This window comes from Bufo bufo, chromosome 1 (assembly GCF_905171765.1).
Source record: "Bufo bufo chromosome 1, aBufBuf1.1, whole genome shotgun sequence".
NCBI classification, from domain to species: Eukaryota; Metazoa; Chordata; class Amphibia; order Anura; family Bufonidae; genus Bufo; species Bufo bufo.
Window position 1 is genome coordinate 433,596,284 of NC_053389.1, and position 23,515 is coordinate 433,619,798.

Below are 23,515 nucleotides of genomic sequence, written 5' to 3' on the forward strand. Positions count from 1 at the left end.
TTTGTACTATTTTAGGATACATATGATTTTTGGTTGCTCCATATTACACTTTTTGTGAGGCAAGGTAACAAGAATTAGCTTTTTTGGCACCGTTTTTATTTTTTGTTATTTATAACATTCATCTGACAAGTTAGATCATGTGGTATTTTTATAGACCAGGTTGTCACGGACACGGAGATACCTAATATGTATACTTTTTTTTTATTTATGTAAGTTTTACACAATGATTTCATTTTTTAAACAAAAAAAATAATGTTTTAGGGTTTCCATAGTCTGAGAGCCATAGTTTTTACAGTTTTTGGGCGATTATCTTGGGTAGGGTATGATTTTTCCGGGATGAGATGACGGTTTTATTGGCACTATTTTGGGGTGCATATGACTTTTTGATAGCTTGCTATTACACTTTTTGTGATGTAAGGTGACAAAAAAATTGTTTATTTAGCAGTTTTTTTTTTTTATTTTTTACGGTGTTCATCTGAGGGGTAAGGTCATGTGATATTTTTATAGAGCCAGTCGATACGGAAGCGGCGATACTTAATATGTATACTTTTTTTTTAATTATGTAAGTTTTACACAATAACAGCTTTTTTAAAACAAAAAAAAAGATGTTTTAGTGTCCCCATTATCTGAGCCATAGATTTTTTATTTTTTGGGCGATTGTCTCAGGTAGGGGCTCATTTTTTGCAGGATGAGGTGACGGTTAAATTGGTACTATTTTGGTGGGCATACGTCTTTTTGATCGCTTGCTGTTGTACTTTTTGTGATGTAAGGTGACCAAAAAATTGTTTATTTAGCACAGTTTTTATTTTTTATTTTTTACGTTGTTCATCTGAGGGGTTAGGTCATGTGACATGTTTATAGAGCCGGTCGATACGGACGCGGCGAAACCTAATATGTCAACTTTTTTCCCCCTATTTTAAAAAAATTATAATTTTACAAATTTTTGGGGTGAAAACTTTAATTTTTCCACTTTTTTTTCACTTTATTTTTTGTCCTGCTTTGGGACTTCAACTTTTGGGGGTCTAATCCCCTTTACAATGCATTCCAATACTTCTGTATTGTAATGCATTGGCTGTATGAGTAATACAGTGTGTATTACTCATACAGCTTCCGGCCTGTGAGATACAGGGGGCTGGATCTCACAGGCTCGTCACAGGAAGGCAGCGCCGATGCCTCAGGAAGGCATCGCGCTGCCGTCCATGCCATCGGGTCCCCCTTACAGCCGCACGGGGATCTGATGGCACTGCCGCAACCTGTAAAAGCCGCAAACCGCAGGTCAATTCAGACCTGCGGTTTGCGGCGATTGCCGACACGGGGGGGGGGTCACGGGTCCCCCCGTGCATTGACCCAAGGTGCCTGCTCAATGATTTGAGCAGGCACCTTGTTCCGATCACCGCCCGCCAGGCGGCGGTGATCGGAAATACACATGACGTACCGGTACGTCATGTGTCCTTAAGTACCTGGACATCATGCCTTACCGGTACATCATGTGTCCTTAACAGGTTAAAGTTCATTTTTCTATATTTTGGTGCATCTGGACAGAGGAAGAAAAGGATCTTTAGGAACATACTGCTGGCTACTTTAAGGTAATGCTGGTGGTTTGGGAGGTGTTTTTTAGGTGACAGGTTCCCTTTCAATTCACTCCTGGTTATGGCTTCCAAAACTGCATGCAGAAATCGGACCGTGTGGCTGTACCCTTATACTTCTCCATTTTGCATTTACTAATTTTAACCTGCTAACATTTCAGAAAAACCTATGCATGCCTGCATCCATTCACCTGAAGATTATTCCAGACCTCCAATAATTATTTCATGTCCTTGCTCTCAAACCTGTGCTGCAAAGAAACATTCTTGACCATTGTTGGTATCCATTATGTCATTTAACGATTAAGCTGCACCTATTTCCCTAGATCTAATCCTTGTCAAGGCTATACTTATCAGTGTATCTGACCTTTCTGGAATGCAAGCCATGTTGCAGATAGTTGTATTTCTGTGATAGAGGCTGATGTAGAATGACTCATTTTATATACCAGTTGTGGAAGGGGTGCTACGTCAAATAAATAAAATTAGTTGTAAATTGGACCAAGATTTCTTGCATTTACAGCATGCCACAGTTTCTGTAATGCCTAAACCATAATAAATGTAGTACAGACTAATTTGGGACCTACCTATTGTGTTCCCTGTGCATCAATCTTTAGTGTACTGCATGAAAGCGCTACATCTGTTCGGTCTAATTGGTGACCAAGCATTGTCCTAGTTGTGAGCAATATAAGCTGAATACATTTTCTTTTGAAACTCATAAAACGTAATTGTATATATGTGTGCAATTATGGAGAAAAAAAATATGAAAATGGATTTCTGACTCACTGCATAACTTAAACACAGCCTTTGCCAGACACTAAATAGAGAAAAATCATAACATAATAATCTGTATATGACCATATTTCTTGTCCTAATAAGGCTACTTTCACACTCGAGTTTGGTGCGGATCCGTCATGGATCTGCAAAGACGGATCCGTTCAGATAATACAAACGTCTGCATCCGTTCAGAACGGATCCGTTTGTATTATCTGTAACATAGCCAAGATGGATCCGTCTTGAACACCATTGAAAGTCAATGGAGGACGGATCCGTTTTCTATCATGCCAGATTGTGTCATAGAAAACGGATCCGTCCCCATTGACTTACATTGTGTGTCAGAATGGATCCGTTTGGCTCAGTTTCATCAGACGGACACCAAAACGCTGCAAGCAGTGTTCTGGTGTCCGCCTCCAAAGCGGAATGGAGACGGAACGGAGGCAAACTGATGCATTCTGAGCGGATCCTTTTCCATTCAGAATGCATTAGGGCAAAACTGATCCGTTTTGGACCGCTTGTGAGAGCCCTGAACGGATCTCACAAACAGAAAGCCAAAACGCCAGTGTGAAAGTAGCCTTAAACAGGTTTTTAGAAAAATAAAATTTGCCCAATCTAGTTTGAGATTTCTTTGTGTTTTAACTGGATTTATTTTTTGGCTATGAGGAGCTATGATAATATCTTGAAAGTTAGGTGACTTACAGAAAATGTAGCTTCACTTTCTTGCATCAGCTGTTTGCACATATACTTGTCCAGTGTTACACAGTTGGTGTCAACAGATTTGACTTACATTGGTTATCTTGGCAGTCACCTGTTTTTCACCCTTTAACCCCTCTACAGGCATCTGAACTTTGTTGCAGTGAAAACTGTCACGGCCTTTGGTGTGCGCTGTGACACTTGGCCACGCTTGCTGTTGCCTGCGACAACGTGTTGCTGTGTCTGCATGGGGGGGCAGTGTCACGGCCTTTGTGGTGTGTGCCGTGACATGGTTGCCTTGCATGTTGTTGCCTCCGGCAACGTGTATTTGTTATGGTGTTTTCCCTGCTTTGGTGTGCACGGGGTTAGGGTGTGTTTGGTAGGTGCTGTGGGTGTGACCTCAGGCCTCCTTATATGTTGGCGTGGTGGAGCCTGAGGTCAGTTTGTATTTTGTTGTCAGCTTGGTGTGGAGCTCTGCTCCTGGGCTGTTGTGATTATGTCTGTGTGAGCCACCGTTATTTGTTATAATGTCACGGCGGGGCGTGGGGGAAACCCCCCGCCGTGCAATGGCGGTGGCTGCTAGCCAGGTAGCAGCGAACAGGGAGCAAGTCACCTCCTAATGCAACCCTAGGTTCTCCTTAGACTCCTAGCGCATGAGCCGCCTCAGATGGTAAGGGGGCTCATGCTCACCGACCTAGGACCCTGGGAATCCCTGCTGTGTCCTAATCCTGAAGACAGGGCAGAGACCACCCATTCATCCTTCACCACGGATGAGTGGTGTCTCCTGAAGCCCAGCAACTGACCACCAACTAGACAGGGCCACAGCCGAACGACAGGTAAGTACATAAGACAACAGACAACAAAAGTTATCAGGACTTACCTGTCGCCGACGAGATGGACCGGAAACTCACAGTCTAGTTGTTTGCTTAAACCCCTCCAGGAAAGTAAGCCCCATTAGGAGCACACACACCAGCAAACAAGGCCCACACCATACAACATACACCACAGGTGGGGAAGAGTAAACAGAAGCAAGCAGGAGGGAAAGCAAGGGAAAACAATATAACAAATAATGTCTCCGTAGTCCCCCACCTTCGAAAGAGGGTGCAGCATGTATTGCCATCCGTTTGGTGTGCATGCGCGTTCTCCCGAGGGAGAGCGTTATGGGGGTTTCACCGTTAACGGCGCGGTGAGTGGCTTTTTCCCTGCCATTCTTTTATACCGTTGTCTGTGTTGGTGCCCCCTTGTCCCTCTCTATGTTCATATCTCGGGTCGTCTGCTGGCAACATTCCTTTGGTGTTCCGGCGGTGTGCTGGTTGGGGAGTGGTTGCTGGTAGCGACCTGGAGTGGGAGCGTTTTATTGAGTCGGACGCGGTGCCCAGTATGTCCTTCAGACTGCTTAGCTGGCTGGCGGCCAGGGACCTAGGTGATGGTCCTGGCTTGCTGGCTGCAGTCTCGGAGGGACATGCTGACACTGACCTTTTATTCCCCTCCCCCCCTCCCATTATTTGTTGTTCCCCACCAACTTCCCCTTTTATTGTTGGGGGGGCTTTGAGGGTTGGGAATGTCACGGCCTTTGGTGTGCGCTGTGACCCTTGGCCACGCTTGCTGTTGCCTGCGTCAACGTGTTGCTGTGTCTGCATGCAGGGGCAGTGTCATGGCCTTTGTGGTGTGTGCCGTGACATGGTTGCCTTGCATGTTGTTGCCTTTGGCAACGTGTATTTGTTATGGTGTTTTCCCTGCTTTGGTGTGTTTGGTAGGTGTGGTGGGTGTGACCTCAGGCCTCCTTATATGTTGGCGTGGTGGAGCCTGAGGTCAGTTTGTATTTTGTTGTCAGCTTGGTGTGGAGCTCTGCTCCTGGGCTGTTGTAATTATGTCTGTGTGAGCCACCGTTATTTGTTATATTGTTTTCCCTTGCTTTCCCTCCTGCTTGCTTCTGTTTACCCTTCCCCACCTGTGGTGTATGTAGTATGGTGTGGGCCTTGTTTGCTGGTGTGTATGCTCCTAATGGAGCTTGCTTTCCTGGAGGGGTTTAAGCAAACAGCTAGACTGTGAGTTTCCGGTCCATCTCGTCGGCGACAGGTAAGTCCTAATAACTTTTGTTGTCTGTGGTCTTATGTACTTACCTGTCATTCGGCTGTGGCCCTGTCTAGTTGATGGTCAGTTGCTGGGCTTCAGGAGACACCATTCATCCATGGTGAAGGATGAATGGGTGGTCTCTGCCCTGTCTTCAGGATTAGGGCACAGCAGGGATTCCCAGGGTCCTAGGTCGGTGAGCATGAGCCCCCTTACCATCTGAGGCGGCTCATGTGCTAGGAGTTTAAGGAGAACCTAGGGTTGCATTAGGAGGTGACTTGCTCCCTGTTCCCTGCTACCTGTCTAGCAGCCACCGCCATTGCACGGCGGGGGGTTTCCCCCATGCCCCACCGTGACAAAAACACCAGGCCACTACCTCTTGGAGAGGTCTCTGGTTGGTGGACAGCTGACCCACAGGGGCTGAGACACCCGTCCAGTGCACTGAGGCATCATACAAAACTGTAGTCAGGGAGAGAGAGGGTGAGGTCTGGGCAAGCAGAGTATGTGCAATCCAATAAACAGTCCAAGGTCAGAGCGGACAATACAGGGTCAGTAAAGAGATCAGGGAGAAGAATGGTCAGGCAGTGAAGAGTCAAATACAGGAAAACAGGCAGAAGATGATACACAGGCAAACATATGTAAATATATTATTTATCTTAACTCCTGGATCAACTATCTATTCATACCTTGCGTATGGATCAGGCTGTCCTGGATCCTTTGGCTCTGTGGGAGGTGAGCTGATTGACTTTCTTTTTGCACTTAAATAAATGTAAATGGCACACCTTTACAGGATATTAACGGACTAGAACCTATTGCTCAGGCAACTTCCCACAGGAGAACGTGCCTAAAGTACTACTAGGTGGCCAGCCATAGAGTGACAATTAGCATGCCTGTGATAGCCCTTTAAGAGCCAGGAGGTTGACAGAGGGGACTGAACTGGCAAGCAGCCTGCATGGAGAGACAAAGCTACCTTGGTGGAAGAGGTGGGGAGCAGAAGGTGGGTCCACCTCACTGGGACAGGGGAGCATAGCAGGTCGCAGTCTGACTCCACAAATAAATTGCTTAGATTAATTTTTTCAAATTTTTGCGCATTATGTTGCATTTAGTGTTTTAGACATTTTTTATGCAGAGCTTGAAATGAGGGTATGGTTTAGTGGGAAATAGGGTATGAGCAAAAATGCAACTTTTTCTGTTGTACAAAATTTCGATTGTAAAAAAAGTCAGCTAAAAGTTGGCTTAGGAAAGTTTCATACTAGCATTAAAATCATCTGACAGGCTGTGTCAGCAGAGGAACAGCCTGCCGGATTTCATTGAATCTGGCATAATCAGATACTGCCTTTCCCCGCTGGTGCTTATTGACTATAATGGGCCCTGGCGGAGATACGGCCTGTTTCCGGCATGAACAAAATCCGGTGTGATCATTCTGCACATTCTGTAAATGTTTGCTTTCTCTAACTAATAGTAAATCTGGACCGCTATGTTTAAAAAAATAGATATGATGATACAATTATCATTGAATCAAAGTACAGTCACTTAAGTAAAAGGTATAGTAAATTTTAAGTAAGAAACTATGGGCCAGTTTTGCCAGTTTTCTCAAACTACAGGTTTGTGATTTTTCAACACCACTTGCACCAAGTTTTGCTCAAGCTCATTTCTCCACAGAATTCACCACTTTCCAGAAAAGAGGACACAGTGGAAACTAGCGTGTTACAAGGGGTGCTGTCAATAAGAACATATCTTCAATGTTATTAAAGAGAGTCTGTCAGCAGTTTTGACCATGCAAAACAGCTGACAGCACCAGGTAGGGGCTGAGGAGAGCTGGACAAAGTTCATATTCATACTACTCCCAATAATAAAAGCACCACTAAAAAATATTTGTACAGTGCCCACAAGCGCCTACCTTGTGCTGTTAGCAGTCTTACGTGGCCAAAACTGATGAGAGATTCCCTTTAATGAGAACCGGGCACCTTCATCGGTGTGGACTGCAGGCAGCATGTTTTAGAGCAGGAGGAACAGGGCACATTGATATATAATTTAACTGAAAAAGATATCAGAGACTGACAACTTTGCTTGGATGACTGTGCATACAGAGATAGCTGTCACTCTCTCAATTCCTTAACACAGAATCAACAGAGATTTAAATGAATAAATTGTTTATTTTACTGAATCTTTTCTAATAACTCTACATATCAATCTGCGTAGCTCCTTCTGCTCTATAGCATGCTGTCTGTAGATGTCACTGCTTTTACATGGTGACAGGTGATACTTTAACCCCTTAATGCATAATCCCATACACATACGTGACTGGTGTTAAGGGGCTATATGGAGCATGCTCACGTATAATACAGATGACACCAGCCGGCAGTGACCTTGATGGGAGATGACTCCAATCCTGGTTATTTAATCCCTCAGATGCCACTGTCATTAGCAACCATGGCATCTGTGGAGTTAGACAGAAGGAGAGTGTTCCCTCTGCCCTCCAATTGGAGCTCCCACAGAAAAATTGTGGGGCTCCAATTAGTTTCCATGACAGCCTGGGGCTTTCTGAATGATCCCAGTATTGTCATAGTAAGCTGCCTGAAAAGCCGTGCCCGAGGCATGTCAAAGTCCCATAGATTGCAGCAGTATTATATTGAAGTCTATGGTACAAGTAATTAGGAGATAACATGCAGACGCCCCTAAGGCTGTGATGGCTAATCTCGCACTCCAGCTGTGGTAAAACTACAACTCCCAAGATGCTCACTTGCTTGGCTGTTCTCAGAACTCCACAGAAATGAATGGAGCATGCTGGGAGTCGTAGTTTCACCACAGCTGGAGTGCCGGAGGTTAGCCATCACTGCCCTAAGGGGACAAAAAAAGTACAATAAAAAAAGGCAAAAATGTTTTTACAAATATAAAAAAAAAACACTAATATATAAATTCTAATAATCTCCTTTCAACAATCTTACACATACAAATAAATAAACCATTAAAAAGAAACATTGCAGTGTCAAAACTGCCAAAGCTCTTAAAATAAATAAAATATTGTGTTCAGTTATCTCTGTAACAGAAAAGAAATAAAAGTAGCCAATTTGCTTTTTTTGACACAATGCCCCGAAAATATATTAATATATTAATAAAAGAGATCAAAAGGTCATATGTACATAAAAATATTAAAATTTAATAGAAAATATAGAAATTTGGAATCGCCATAATCATACAGACCCACAGAATAAACACTGTAAACAAACAAAAAAAACTAAGCAGAATTGCATATTTGTTTTTCAATTTCACCCCACAAAGAATTTCTTGTTTTCCAATACAAGCTATGGTTAATTAAAAGGGTTGTCCGGGTTCAGAGCTGAAGCAGAGGCATCCACCTAGCAGTGATCCCCGTGATGTCACCGGCACTAATGGGCAGTCTACACTGCGTGCAGAATTATTAGGCAAATGAGTATTTTGACCACATCATCCTCTTTATGCATGTTGTCTTACTCCAAGCTGTATAGGCTCGAAAGCCTACTACCAATTAAGCATATTAGGTGATGTGCATCTCTGTAATGAGAAGGGGTGTGGTCTAATGACATCAACACCCTATATTAGGTGTGCATAATTATTAGGCAACTTCCTTTCCTTTGGCAAAATGGGTCAAAAGAAGGACTTGACAGGCTCAGAAAAGTCAAAAATAGTGAGATATCTTGCAGAGGGATGCAGCACTCTTAAAATTGCAAAGCTTCTGAAGCGTGATCATCGAACAATCAAGCGTTTCATTCAAAATAGTCAACAGGGTCGCAAGAAGCGTGTGGAAAAACCAAGGCGCAAAATAACTGCCCATGAACTGAGAAAAGTCAAGCGTGCAGCTGCCAAGATGCCACTTGCCACCAGTTTGGCCATATTTCAGAGCTGCAACATCACTGGAGTGCCCAAAAGCACAAGGTGTGCAATACTCAGAGACATGGCCAAGGTAAGAAAGGCTGAAAGACGACCACCACTGAACAAGACACACAAGCTGAAACGTCAAGACTGGGCCAAGAAATATCTCAAGACTGATTTTTCTAAGGTTTTATGGACTGATGAAATGAGAGTGAGTCTTGATGGGCCAGATGGATGGGCCCGTGGCTGGATTGGTAAAGGGCAGAGAGCTCCAGTCCGACTCAGACGCCAGCAAGGTGGAGGTGGAGTACTGGTTTGGGCTGGTATCATCAAAGATGAGCTTGTGGGGCCTTTTCGGGTTGAGGATGGAGTCAAGCTCAACTCCCAGTCCTACTGCCAGTTTCTGGAAGATACCTTCTTCAAGCAGTGGTACAGGAAGAAGTCTGCATCCTTCAAGAAAAACATGATTTTCATGCAGGACAATGCTCCATCACACGCGTCCAAGTACTCCACAGCGTGGCTGGCAAGAAAGGGTATAAAAGAAAATCTAATGACATGGCCTCCTTGTTCACCTGATCTGAACCCCATTGAGAACCTGTGGTCCATCATCAAATGTGAGATTTACAAGGAGGGAAAACAGTACACCTCTCTGAACAGTGTCTGGGAGGCTGTGGTTGCTGCTGCACGCAATGTTGATGGTGAACAGATCAAAACAATGACAGAATCCATGGATGGCAGGCTTTTGAGTGTCCTTGCAAAGAAAGGTGGCTATATTGGTCACTGATTTGTTTTTGTTTTGTTTTTGAATGTCAGAAATGTATATTTGTGAATGTTGAGATGTTATATTGGTTTCACTGGTAAAAATAAATAATTGAAATGGGTATATATTTGTTTTTTGTTAAGTTGCCTAATAATTATGCACAGTAATAGTCACCTGCACACACAGATATCCCCCTAAAATAGCTAAAACTAAAAACAAACTAAAAACTACTTCCAAAAATATTCAGCTTTGATATTAATGAGTTTTTTGGGTTCATTGAGAACATGGTTGTTGTTCAATAATAAAATGAATCCTCAAAAATACAACTTGCCTAATAATTCTGCACTCCCTGTATAGCGCTGTCCTAGCCTGTTCAGCTGTTACTTCTTTTCCTGAACCCAAAGGGGGAGATTTATCAAATCGCTGCTAGTGAAGAAAAAGCCCTTGCCCTGCGCGCATCTGTCAGCAGATTTGGACCTATGACACATGTGCACTTGGCAGCTGAAGGCGTTTGTGTTGGTCCATTGTTCATATGTGCCTGCACTGCTGAGAAAAAATATATGCAACTGAGCTTATAGGAGCAATGGGAACATTGCTGTTACACCTAGAGGCTCGGCTCTCTCTGCACTTTGATTGACAGGACCAGACATGATGATGTTCACACTGCCTAGTCCTGTCAATAAAAGTGCAGAGAGCGTGGCAGTCACAAAGAGAGCAGAGCCTCTAGGTGTAACAGCAACACCCCCAACACCTCATTTGCATATATTGCAAACATCATTTTTCTCAGAAATTAGGGCACATTTGAACATGGGGCCAACATAGATGTCTTCAGCTTTCAAGCGTACATGCAATAGGTCAGCCAGTTTCAGAGAGACAGAATCTTTACTCATCTCCTCTGATCATCCGCCTGTCTTTGTTCGACATGGTCAGAAATGCTAGGAAAGGCCCTCTACCATCCACTCGTGTCAGCAAGTAATTGCACGTTACCATTCCCTATTCCTACACTGACACTGTCCAGACAGTGCAAAACTGTGTAGAGATGCGCCTAGTTAATAAGAGGAATCGTAACACCACATTGTCAATTTATCCATATATTTTCATGAGGAATGGCACAATGGCAGAATTGTAAGAAACTGTGCTCGAGCATTCTCCAGCATTTTTATTGCATAGGAAATGCAAGTATTTCGTAAAACAATGTCAGGTCCGGTAAAAAGCTTTCTATTATGTTTAAGTGTTTTATGGTTTAGATTACTGCTAAGCGTCAAATAAAATAAAAAAATTTGCTTCGGCATGAATTACTTCTGCATCTGACAGCAATATTACAGTGTAAAATAAAATAAAAAATAAATAAAATTATACTTACCCTCCATTTGATCGCAAAGAGCCAGCCACCGCCATCTTGATTGTAGATCCAGCGCAAAATCTCACAATTGCTATCCAAATTTAGCCACCCCAGATTAACCATGTTTCCATATACAGTTGTGGCCAAAAGTTTTGAAAATTAGATAAATATTGGAAATTGGAAAAGTTGCTGCTTACGTTTTTATAATAGCAATTTGCATATACTCCAGAATGTTATGAAGAGTGATCAGATGAATTGCATAGTCCTTCTTTGCCATGAAAATTAACTTAATCCCAAAAAAACCTTTCCAGTGCATTTCATTGCTGTCATTAAAGGACCTGCTGAGATCATTTCAGTAATCGTCTTGTTAACTCAGGTGAGAATGTTGACGAGCACAAGGCTGGAGATCATTATGTCAGGCTGAATGGGTTAAAATGGCAGACTTGACATGTTAAAAGGAGGGTGATGCTTGAAATCATTGTTCTTCCATTGTTAACCATGGTGACCTGCAAAGAAACGCGTGCAGCCATCATTGCGTTGCATAGAATTGGCTTCACAGGCAAGGATATTGTGGCTACTAAGATTGCACCTCAATCAACAATTTATAGGATCATCAAGAACTTCAAGGAAAGAGGTTCAATTCTTGTTAAGAAGGCTTCAGGGCGTCCAAGAAAGTCCAGCAAGCGCCAGGATCGCCTCCTAAAGAGGATTCAGCTGCGGGATCGGAGTGCCACCAGTGCAGAGCTTGCTCAGGAATGGCAGCAGGCAGGTGTGAGCGCATCTGCACGCACAGTGAGGCGAAGACTTTTGGAAGATGGCCTGGTGTCAAGAAGGGCAGCAAAGAAGCCACTTCTCTCCAAAAAAAACATCAGGGACAGATTGATCTTCTGCAGAAAGTATGGTGAATGGACTGCTGAGGACTGGGGCAAAGTCATATTCTCTGATGAAGCCTCTTTCCGATTATTTGGGGCATCTGGAAAAAGGCCTGTCCGGAGAAGAAAAGGTGAGCGCTACCATCAGTCCTGTGTCATGCCAACAGTAAAGCATCCTGAGACCATTCATGTGTGGGGTTGCTTCTCATCCAAGGGAGTGTGCTCACTCACTATTTTGCCCAAAAACACAGCCATGAATAAAGAATGGTACCAAAACACCCTCCAACAGCAACTTCTTCCAACAATCCAACAACAGTTTGGTGAAGAACAATGCATTTTCCAGCACGATGGAGCACCGTGCCATAAGGCAAAAGTGATAACTAAGTGGCTCGGGGACCAAAACGTTGACATTTTGGGTCCATGGCCTGGAAACTCCCCAGATCTTAATCCCTTTGAGAACTTGTGGTCAATCCTCAAGAGGCGGGTGGACAAACAAAAACCCACTAATTCTGACAAACTCCAAGAAGTGATTATGAAAGAATGGGTTGCTATCAGTCAGGAATTGGCCCAGAGGTTGATTGAGAGCATGCCCAGTCGAATTGCAGAGGTCCTGAAAAAGAAGGGCCAACACTGCAAATACTGACTCTTTGCATAAATGTCATGTAATTGTCGATAAAAGCCTTTGAAACGTATGAAGTGCGTGTAATTATATTTCACTACATCACAGAAACAACTGAAACAAAGATCTAAAAGCAGTTTAGCAGCAAACTTTGTGAAAACTAATATTTGTGTCATTCTCAAAACTTTTGGCCACGACTGTATGTAACCAAGTTCTAGTTGAAATTGGATTGTCAAATAGACAGCACTGTAGTTATATTTAACATACAGACTTAGGCCTCATGCACACGACCGTTGTTGTGTTCCGTTCCGCAAAATGGGGTTCCGTTGTTCCGTGATTCGTTTCCGTTTTTGTTTCCGTGTGTCTTCCTTTATTTTTGGAGGATCACCAGACATGAAGGAAAGTAAAAAAAAGTCTAAGTCAAGTTTGCCCTGCAAATGATAGGAAAAAAACGGACGCGGACGCGTGGACGCAGATGACAATCTTATGTGCCTCCGCGCTTTTTCACGGTCCCATTGACTTGAATGGGTCTGCGAACCATTTTCCGTGAAAAAAATAGGACAGGTTATATTTTTTTGACGGACTGGAACCACGGATCACGGACGCGGATGACAAACGGTGCATTAGCCGAGTTTTCAACGGACCCATGGAAAATCAATGGGCCCGCAGAAAATCACGAAAAATGGAACAACGGACACGGAACACAACAACGGTCGTGTGCATGAGGTCTTAACAGAATGTATTGTAGACAGATGCACAGATACAAGTCCTTTGTATTTTTACCATTTCAAATATAATCAAACTCTCAAACTTTATAATCAAGCTTCTGTGTGAAATGATGGGGAGGATGATTTCTTCATTGTTCAAATAGTGGTGAAAATACTCAGTGGGGACATTACGGTCTTCAGGAATATATTGGGAAAAACAAAATTATTAGCATAAATCAACATGATTTTATCAGGTCCAACTAACCTCCTGGGCAACCATGAAGATTTGTGCAGAAACTTGAATACACTCTTGGTCCTTCACTAGGGGCTAAAGCCAGTCTATAAAATAAGTGAATTGTGCCTAGGAGAAATAATTTGCTGATGGATTTGAAGGCAGTAGAATAAAATGGAGTAGATACTTACTAACACACTAAAATATGAATCCTCTAGGGCTTAATATTGGATTTATTGCTTTAAAAACTAGTTAATATAGTATAGTATAAAGAAAATTTACACTAAAACCCACCAAATATTATCCTGTGTCTAACTGGATATGAAGTCAGAGCTATTAGAATTCCCATCTGTATAAAATATTATAATTAAATATTATATTATAATATTTAGTAAATCCGCCCCCCCCCCCCCCCCCCCCAAAAAAAAAAAGGAGTACAAGCACAAATGTTTCTAAATGAATGGATAAAACTAAGCTGGGATATGAAGCAGGTTATTATGTGGCTTTTTGGTTCAGCAGAGGAAGTGATCAATGTGGTATTGTTACTTCTTTTACTGAACCAAAGAGGGAGATTTATCAAAACGTGTATAAAGAAAACTTGTTTAATTGCCCATTGTAACCAACCAGATTCCACCTATTATTTTCCAAAGGAACTCTGAAAAATGAATGGCGCAATCTGATTGGTTGCTATGGGCAACTAAGCCAGTTTTCCTTTATGACAGTTTAGATAAATCTCCCCCAACGGGTACATACACTGTAAGCCACTATTTATAAATCTCATTTTAAGGGGTACATGGACCTTCCATGTGCTCCTCTTGGTTCATATCAACTTGTTTTGGCAGCTCTTCTTGATGCTCCATGTCATATTCTTTTAGAATGTCCTTGGCAGATCCACCTGAAAACTCCTTTTGCCAGCCTACAGTACATCAGTCCTTTTCTCCTTATGACCATTAACAATTCACAAATCAAATTTTTGGGTTGTATATACACTGAGAAAAAATATAAACACAACACTTTCGGTTTTGCTCCCATTTTGCATGAGCTGAACTGAAAGATGTGAAACATTTTCCACATACACAAAAGACCCATTACTCTCAAATCTGTCTAAATCTGTGTTAGTGAGCACTTCTCCTTTGCCGAGATAATCCATCCCACCTCACAGGTGTGGCATATCAAGGTGCTGATTAGACAGCATCAATATTGCACGGGTGTGCCATAGACTGCCCACAATAAAAGGCCACCCTGAAAGTGCACAGTTTTGCCTTACTGGGGGGGGGGGGGGTCAGAAAACCAGTCAGTATCTGGTGTGGCCACTATTTGCCTCACGCAGTGCAACACATCTCCGTCGCATAGAGTTGATCAGGTTGTTGATTGTGGCCTTTGGAATGTTGGTCCAATCCTCTTCAATAGCTGTGCACACCGATCCAGAGCATCCCAAACATGCTCAATGGGTGACATGTCCGGTGAGTATGCTGGCCATGCAAGAACTGGGATGTTTTCAGATCACAGGAATTGTGTACAGATCCTTGCGATACGGGGCCGTGCATTATCATGCTGCAACATGAGGTGATGGTCGTGGATGAATGGCACAACAATGGGCCTCAGGATCTCATCACGGTATCTCTGTGCATTCAAAATGCCATCAATAAAATGCACCTGTGTTCGTTGTCCATAACATATGTCTGCCCATAACATAACTCCACCGCCACCATGGGCCACTCGATCCACAACTTTGACATCAGCAAACCGCTCACCCACACGTCGCCACACACGCTGTCTGCCATCTGCCATCTGCCCTGAACAGTGACTCATCCGTGAACAGAACGCCTCTCCAACATGCCAGATGCCATCGAATGTGAGCATTTGCCCACTCAAGTCGGTTATGATGACGAACTGCAGTCAGGTCCAGGCCCGATGAGGACGACGAGCATGCAGATGAGCTTTCCTGAGACGGTTTCTGACAGTTTGTGCAGAAATTCTTTGGTTATGCATGGTGTCATATTTACCCATCCATTACCTAATTAATTCAGACCAAGAAAAGGTTTCTTCTTTGTTCCTGACGAGAATGCACAGCACCTTACTGCTGTTTCCTTTTTACAGGTGGTCCGAGACGACAGTTACCTGATTCTCCAATCAAAAGAGATTGGCTGAGTGTGGAGGAATCTAACAGCCTCCTTGATTTCTCTTGATTCAGTGTTGATAGGGTTAATGACCACTTCCCTTTTCTCAACTGTTGCTCAGTGGTCATCCTTTATAGTCTCACCCCACCCTTCTGACTATGTGGTTGATAGCTTCATTTGGGTTTGGCTGAGCTGGTGTGAGATACTCTCTGGTGATCCTGTTCTTCCATCTCTACAGAAGCGAAGTGTTGCGTTTGTTTGTATTTGTTATATTCCCTGTTGTTATATCTGAGCCTGAGACAGAGACTTCCATTCGTCCATCTGGGGAGGAATGGGTTGTCTCTGGTCCTATACTTATTCCAGGGCCTTATAGGGAAATCAGGGCCTAGGTATCCTGCTTATGAATATTCCTACCTTCAAGATCTATTCATATTGATAGGTAGTCAGGGCACGGATTAGGGTTGTCTAGGAGGTGACCTGTTTCTTCCCTAGTTTCCAGGCCCAGTTACTGTTCCACATTCTCTCCTGTGTTCAGTGTGGATCCCCCCCCCCCCACTGATCGTGACATGCATGCTCCCTCAAATGTTGCGACATCTGTGGCATTGTGCTGTGTGATCAAACTGCACATTTCAGAGTGGTCTGTTATTGTGGGCAGTCTAAGGCACACCTGTGCAATATTCATGCTGTCTAATCAGCACCTTGATATGCCACACCTAAGAGGTGGGTTGGATTATCTCGGCAAAGGAGAAGTGCTCACTACCACAGATTTAGACAGATTTGTGAGCAATATTTGAGAGTAATGGGTCTTTTGTGTATGTGGAAAATCTTTCAGATCTTTGAGTTTAGCTCATGCAAAATGGGAGCAAAACTGAAAGTTATATTTTTGCTCAGTGTATGGCCTCATGCACACATCTGTATGTGTTTTGCGGTCTGCAAATTGCGGATCCGCAAAAAAAACGGATGATGTTCCGTATGGCAAACTAGAAAAAAATAGGACATGCACTATTTTTTTTGCGGAGCAACGGAACGGACATACTGATGCGGACAGCACATGGTGTGCTGTCCGCGTTTTTTGCAGACTCATTGAAATGAATGGGTCCGCATCCTATCCGCAAAAAAAACGGAACGGACACGGAAACAAAATACGGTTGTGTGCATGAGGCCTATTTATTAGTCAAATTAGTAAGCATCAAGCATCAGGGGGATGTAAGTGAGGTGACAGAGGGCCAGTCTCTTCTCCAGAGGACAGACCCTGTGAGACCATTTGACAAGTAAAAAAAATATATGTTATTTCACTTTGTTATCACTGATCAAATCAGTAACCCAGATTATTGATACATTATAAATTACTTGTTGGTGGCTATGTACTTAATGGAGTTGGCTGCCTTTTACCTACATTTCAGTAATGTCATACACTAGTGTATGATGACCTAAGGACATGCTAAGTGGCTTCCAGATTAATCTTAGACCACATGGGTAGCAGAGTTAACAGGCACCAGCATCGAAACACTTTCCAAGACAGTGTTTCCCTTGAAAGTGGTCAGCGCAGGCACTAATACAGGATGTCCATCGTTTATCTGGATATCCTGTATCTGTGGCTGCACTGTGCTTCTCTTCTCTACTGTGCATGCGCTGAAAGTAGTCATCACAGGTGCAGATATAGGATGGCCATAATTTCCCTGGATATCCTGTATCTGTGCCTGCATTGACTGCTTTTAGCACATGTACAATGGAAGATTAAAATGCAATCTTAGAAAGGATATGGATGCCTGATGCAATTTACACCACTACCCATTTGTACCAGGGAGCAAATCTATGTGACCTTTTAGCAGGTTCTTATGCCATTACACACTAAAGTTTTGCTTTACTGAACTTTAGGTACCAAGCTGATAAAGAAAAATCAAATGACTCAGTCAAGAGGACATTAAGAACATTTTTGTAATTGTGGAAAAGGTAACATATAAATCATTAGAAATATTTCCCAGTGAGTCAAATATTAAAGGGTTATTTTTTAGTTCCAAATGCTGCTGCAAATAAATTGCACTAATGTTTAATTTATAGAATGTTCACAATGCGTTCTATTATAAAGCATACCAAGGCTGTTATAGTACAGTGCAGAAAGAGCTAGTCCTTTTAGTGACATTGTAATTTAAATGTACTTTTCAGTATTCAGATGCAGTTGCCCAAACTGCATAAAAGCAAAGGAAATAAACACGTTTTTTCAATTTAATTTCACTTTTTTTAGTGATGTTTTCATGGCTACATACTATTTCTGTTTATCTCATCGGTGCTCAATCTGGCATCAGACGCACAAAGGCTGTGATGTTCCCGTTGGCACTCTCATTGCGCTCACTCTGCAGGCCCAGTTAAACTTAAGAGCTACTGTGGTTCGTCACAAGATGACAGTGTGTGAGACATCTCTCCATCACAGATGGCGCATTTATAACATGATGCTATTTGGGGAGCATAAAATACGGGAGCCGTTTTCGCAACGATCTAACTTCTCATCAGCCAAGGAGTATCAGCATCAAACCTCCCAGAGGTTATCCCTAGCTGCAGGTCCTTCACTTGTGAATGCCTAAGCTATCAAATCTCAGAAGTTGATGTGAACATCCTAGCTTGAAATCCATGTGTTATCTCTTTATTTCCTCTCCTTGATGGCAGAAATAACCAAATCCCATATCAGCTCTTACAAGCACCATAAATTCACCCTTTTCCTATGTGTATTTCCATAATCCCTGCGATCAATGCAACCATGCTAACAGCAAACCTGGACTCAGGCCTCCCACCTCAATGCAGCAAAATGTATTGATCTCTCTAAACAGATTTGTTCATCTCATGTCACATAGTCAGAGAACTGTTCTGCATTTAATTCTTTCTTTCCCTGAAAGGGATGAAGAAAACTGGGACAGAAAGGCGAATGAGCAACAAAACTCTGTTGAGTCGAAAGAGGAACAAAGATCTACAGACCATTAAAGCGTGCTATTTCCAGAAAAGTCTTACATTACCAAAGAAAAGGGTTCTAATGCTTATCAAGGCTATTCTAGTAAAAGCAGAGTGACACAATGACAGAGACAAAAAGAGCCAATAGCCCATCAGAGCTCTTTGTAACGTCTCTTTGTTACTTAAATTGTTCGGTATTAGATGTAAAGGACATGCAGGGGATGAGGGGACATTCTATTTTTTTTCTGTCATTTTGTTGGTTCCTATTATACGGTCTTTAGAGTCTGCCAACCTTGTGATACTGGCTGGGAGAAGTATAATCAAGGTCACATGGAGATCTCCAATGCTCTACATCCTGTTATAAATGTACAGTGCCCTTCTAGCAGATTAGTTTGAATGAACTTGTCAAGATCTATAAGATAATCTACACTATATAATTGCATTCACCGAAAGCACCTTGGGTCGTATTTATTTGCTGCAAAAACAAGATACCATACTTTTATTATCTAAATGCTTACAGAACTTGTGCTGAGTTCAGGAAAATGAATTATAGGGTTTATAACTTATTAAACAGGTTGTTCACATTGTATTAACACAGTATTTACAATGGTGCTGGAAACAGGACTATATTCAACTTGTTAATATATTGACTTTAGGACATTTGCATCATTGTCCACCACTGTGCAGTGGCGCCTCTGATGTAAGCATAGCAATCATGTCCTGACACGTTCGCTAATGGAGGGTCATGTGTCCAGACCCGTCCATCACTGACCTCCAGTGAGTAATACCGCGCATGGTACTGTGCATGTACTGGTTACCCATGCCATGTGCTATGCTGCTCAATGAGACCACTGATGGGTAGGTCTATCCACTTGACCCTCTATCAATGGTCATGGCAGGACAGGGTTGCAATGCTTACACAGAAACCTACAGTAGTACACATGTGGTGGACGCTGCACAACGGGGTACAATGAATCAAGTGCCCCTAATAATAATAATATATTAGCTAAATACACTTTTATAAATGTTAACCCTTTTAAGAACATGTTTATCTCACTAAAAACATATGACTTTAGATAAATAACTCAAAAAATTATTAATACTTCATTTATTTTATTGTAACATCATTTATTGAACTCTAATGTAATACCAAAACATTTTGAATAATTAGAATATCCCATAGTTTAGCTTCAAATAAAGCAGGTTGTATAACTGTGTATACCTTCTGTTCTGATCAGGATGTGAATATCTGTCAGAATATCTTTTTTTAAAATGCTGAACATTTACGGATTCTTCACCATCTCAAGTTAAATAACAGCTTAAGAGTGCGATGATACAATTTGAGCACCTTGATGCCTGGAGAATACTTATAAGATCATACACTGCAGTACCATCTTAACATGCTGTGATCATGGTAGTGCTGAAAGTTTAAACAGGTTGTTTGGTCTAAAAATAAAAATGAAAAATTGAAATATACTGTGAAGGTATTTAATAATTAATTAATAGAGTAGAGCATCTCATTGTGAACATCTATCAGAAAGTGGCTACAAAGAGCACAACCTCTTACTTCACTTCTTCTGTGATAGTGCTACAGGGGAGTTAAACACTTGCTGCCAAGTTCTCCAACAGATAGTTCATCACCATGGGTCCCAGGTACTCTATGGTGAGCCTATACATATGGGGGACCATTCTAACAGAAAGGAATTTTCAAAAGTATAGCGTACCTCCCATTTAATAGAGGGAACAAACTTGACCTAACTTTTTTTTTTAATACTCAAAAGTCTAGTATGATAGTTAACAACTGCGGTTAACGCTTGCATAAACTTTACTGTATTCAGTTTCCTCAGTGGCCTGAGTGGCTTCTACTGGCATATTTCAGTTTCTATCTACTCTATAAAAACATTCTGAAATTGCCTATATGTTGATGCTGCTAGTGAAAAGGTATTGTCACATCAAATACCTACCAGGGGCACTTGGAAGAGCCCTGTGGGCTCATTAAAACAGTAGACTGTGTCTAGCTTTTACAGGGCAATTAGGCATTAACCTATCTATAACACCTCACTCTATGGACATTATCATCTTTTATTTTATTTACTGTTTCTATACTCCATCACCTAGCTGAAGCACACATCTCCTTCACCTAAACTAGCCATACCAAAAAAGCAGATCTAGACTACTTTATGCGTTCCATCATCACTTTTGGGCACAAATTATTTTGACGGATGGCAACAAAAGGCAAATATCTGTGAAAAGTTTGATGTGCCACTTCATGTTGACCAAATGACCTACATCTCATCAATGGAAACCCAGCGTAGGCCACAGATCAAAACAGATCAATCAACAATTTGCCATTTACTAAAATGACCAACCATTAAGTTGTTCAGGAACCGTCCATCTGACTTTTGCAATGTATGGTCAGCTTTAGGACAGAACTTCAAAATTGTGAGCCATCTTGCATAACTGCCTCCTGCATCATGGGTGCAGCCTCCATGCTATTTTCTTTCCCATGCCAATTATTATCTGTGACTACCACAGTAAGGTCTGTTGGAGAAAGGAAGCAATATACAGTATATTTATTTGGTATTTCCTCTTTGTTGCTTTAAATGTCTATATATTTGAGTGGATAGCTCATTCCTACCTTATCCATTAAAATTGTTCCTGAAGGATATACATTTGTGCAATAATCATATTCATAAAACAAAGTTGGCCTTGTCCCAATACATACCATAAGAATTGTTGCACCTATACATCAAAAGATATTATTTATCTTACTCACCTAGAATATCTCACATGGACACCTATGAGTATTTTATGAATATATCTCATAATTCCTGATAATATTTCAAAGTATTATTTGCATATTTTTATAGCCAACTTTACAGGCACTGCAAATCAGAGTCATACATCAAAACCTACTCTTCATCTGAATTTTTCTCCAGAGCAACGTCCTTTTAAAATAGTACCAGTTGAACTCTTTTGACTTCACTTGCCCTTGTGATGCTTCAATAATGTATCACATTTATAATAAGTCATTGCAGAATGGCTAAAACTTAATGCTCTATGTATGACATTGTTCCTCAAGAATGAGCTTTGTAGCTTTCCATCTATTGAGTTATACAAACGTCAGATGATGCTAGATGATAATCCTAAATGTTTCTGCTGCACTTAGTGTAGGTTGCTTGCCATGTACAAAGATTGCAAAGGCAAAGTGAGAAGCACATGTTCAGATTTAAAAAAAAAAATTACATTGATAATTACACTATACAAATTTCTATAACAAGTTATTACAAAGCTATGAAATTGCTTTTCTTAAAACATAGAAGTATGGCTGGACAACCCCCATTCAAAACATGTCCTTGGCAAATCTAATAAAATTAATTTAGAGTAAAAGTAAGGCTAAACTGCATAGTTTTTGTAGTACAAACATTGAAAAGTCTAAAAGGATGAAATATTTCCTGCAATATATGCAGTATTGGATTGGAGTTGAATGGGAAAATGAACCTAAGGGCTATTCTCCATCAATACAAAACAGGTGCACCTCTGCACTTAATTGAATTGTATTGTGCTATTATGATTGTACCCATAAGAATTAGAACACATTAACAAGTAATTGGCTCCAAAGTCAGCTCCAAGTGGGGTAGTCCTCTGCTACTCCTTTGGGGCTTATTATGGTTTCAAAGCCTGAGGATCCTCTGACTTTCTGGTGGGCCAGTCAAACCCTGAAGATATGTAATAATGTTGTTGGAGATTATTTTTTTTACCTTGTCTAATTCTAGATTTGTTTGCTCCAAAACTAGGCTGGTATAGTTTGACGTTAAAAACTTTTATAGATACATTAGTACCAAAATGTTAATAGAACCACACTAGAAGAATCAGATGATTATGACAAGTAGACAATTATTACGATCAGTGGGTGTGGAACTACTGTGTCAACCAACCATTTTGATTTTCGGTTAAATCTAAGGGTGTTACCCTGACAGTCTCCTGCTATTCGCAGAAATGTAACCCCTCAGATGCAATTGTCAAATATGACCATGGCATCTCAGCACTGAAAACCTGGAAACATAAGCATCCAGGCCTGGGACGGCAACCCCACTTGGCGATCGGGGTAAGTCGTTCCTTCACTCTGATGGGCTGAGTCTCTCTAAAGAAATCCAGTTTATCAGAGCTGTAGTTCCTATGAAGGCCTGCAGGTTGAAGGGATCCATAGGATAACATCAAATGGAGCTTACAATGCAATGCTAAGGCACTGCAATATGCAGTAATCTAAAAGTCATCTGAAGATTGCATATTCTAGTCCAGTCTAGTGTGGGGGAGGGACTTTTTTTCGTAAACAAAAAAAATAATAAAAAAATATATAAAAATTCTAACCATTCCCCTTCCCCCATAAGTACAATAAAAATAAATAAACAATAAAAAAAAATATATTATAGGCATCGCCAAATACAAATATCCCTGCATTATTAAAATATAAAAATAATTATCCGATGCGACCATAAAAACAAAACCAATAAAACTGTGGCAAAATTCCCAATTCTACATCATTTGGAATTTTTTCCAGCTTCCCTCTGCATTGTATTAAATAATAAATGATGTACAAATTATCCTGAAGAAAACAAGCCCTCATACGGCTATGTGAACAGAAAAATAAAAAAAGTTATGAATCTGGGAATGCACGGAGTTAAAAACAAAAAAGCAAAAATGATAATAAACCACTGGGGAAAATAAACAGCTAAACCTATAATTTATTGTTTGGAGTTTACCCAGCCAAGATACTGTGCACGGCTGTGGTTAGGAGGGTTGCTGGGCTGACCAGTCATGCACTGTCTGGTTGACCTATCACTGAGGTTGGAAGTTGAGTCAATTAGGTTCCTGGCTCAGCATCCAATCACAGAGCTATACAAAGGATTTAAGTCAGCTAATCAGTCAGTTGCATGTGATTGCA

General features: G+C 41.5%; 1 long non-coding RNA gene across 1 annotated transcript; it reads left to right on the forward strand.

The window, feature by feature from the left end:
* The first annotated feature begins 7,365 nt into the window (after nt 1-7,365).
* Nucleotides 7,366-7,929, forward strand: LOC120987057. Its single transcript, XR_005775900.1, has 3 exons — nt 7,366-7,375; nt 7,709-7,710; nt 7,796-7,929. It is a non-coding gene; the product is annotated as an uncharacterized LOC120987057 (long non-coding RNA).
* The last annotated feature ends 15,586 nt before the right edge of the window (nt 7,930-23,515 follow it).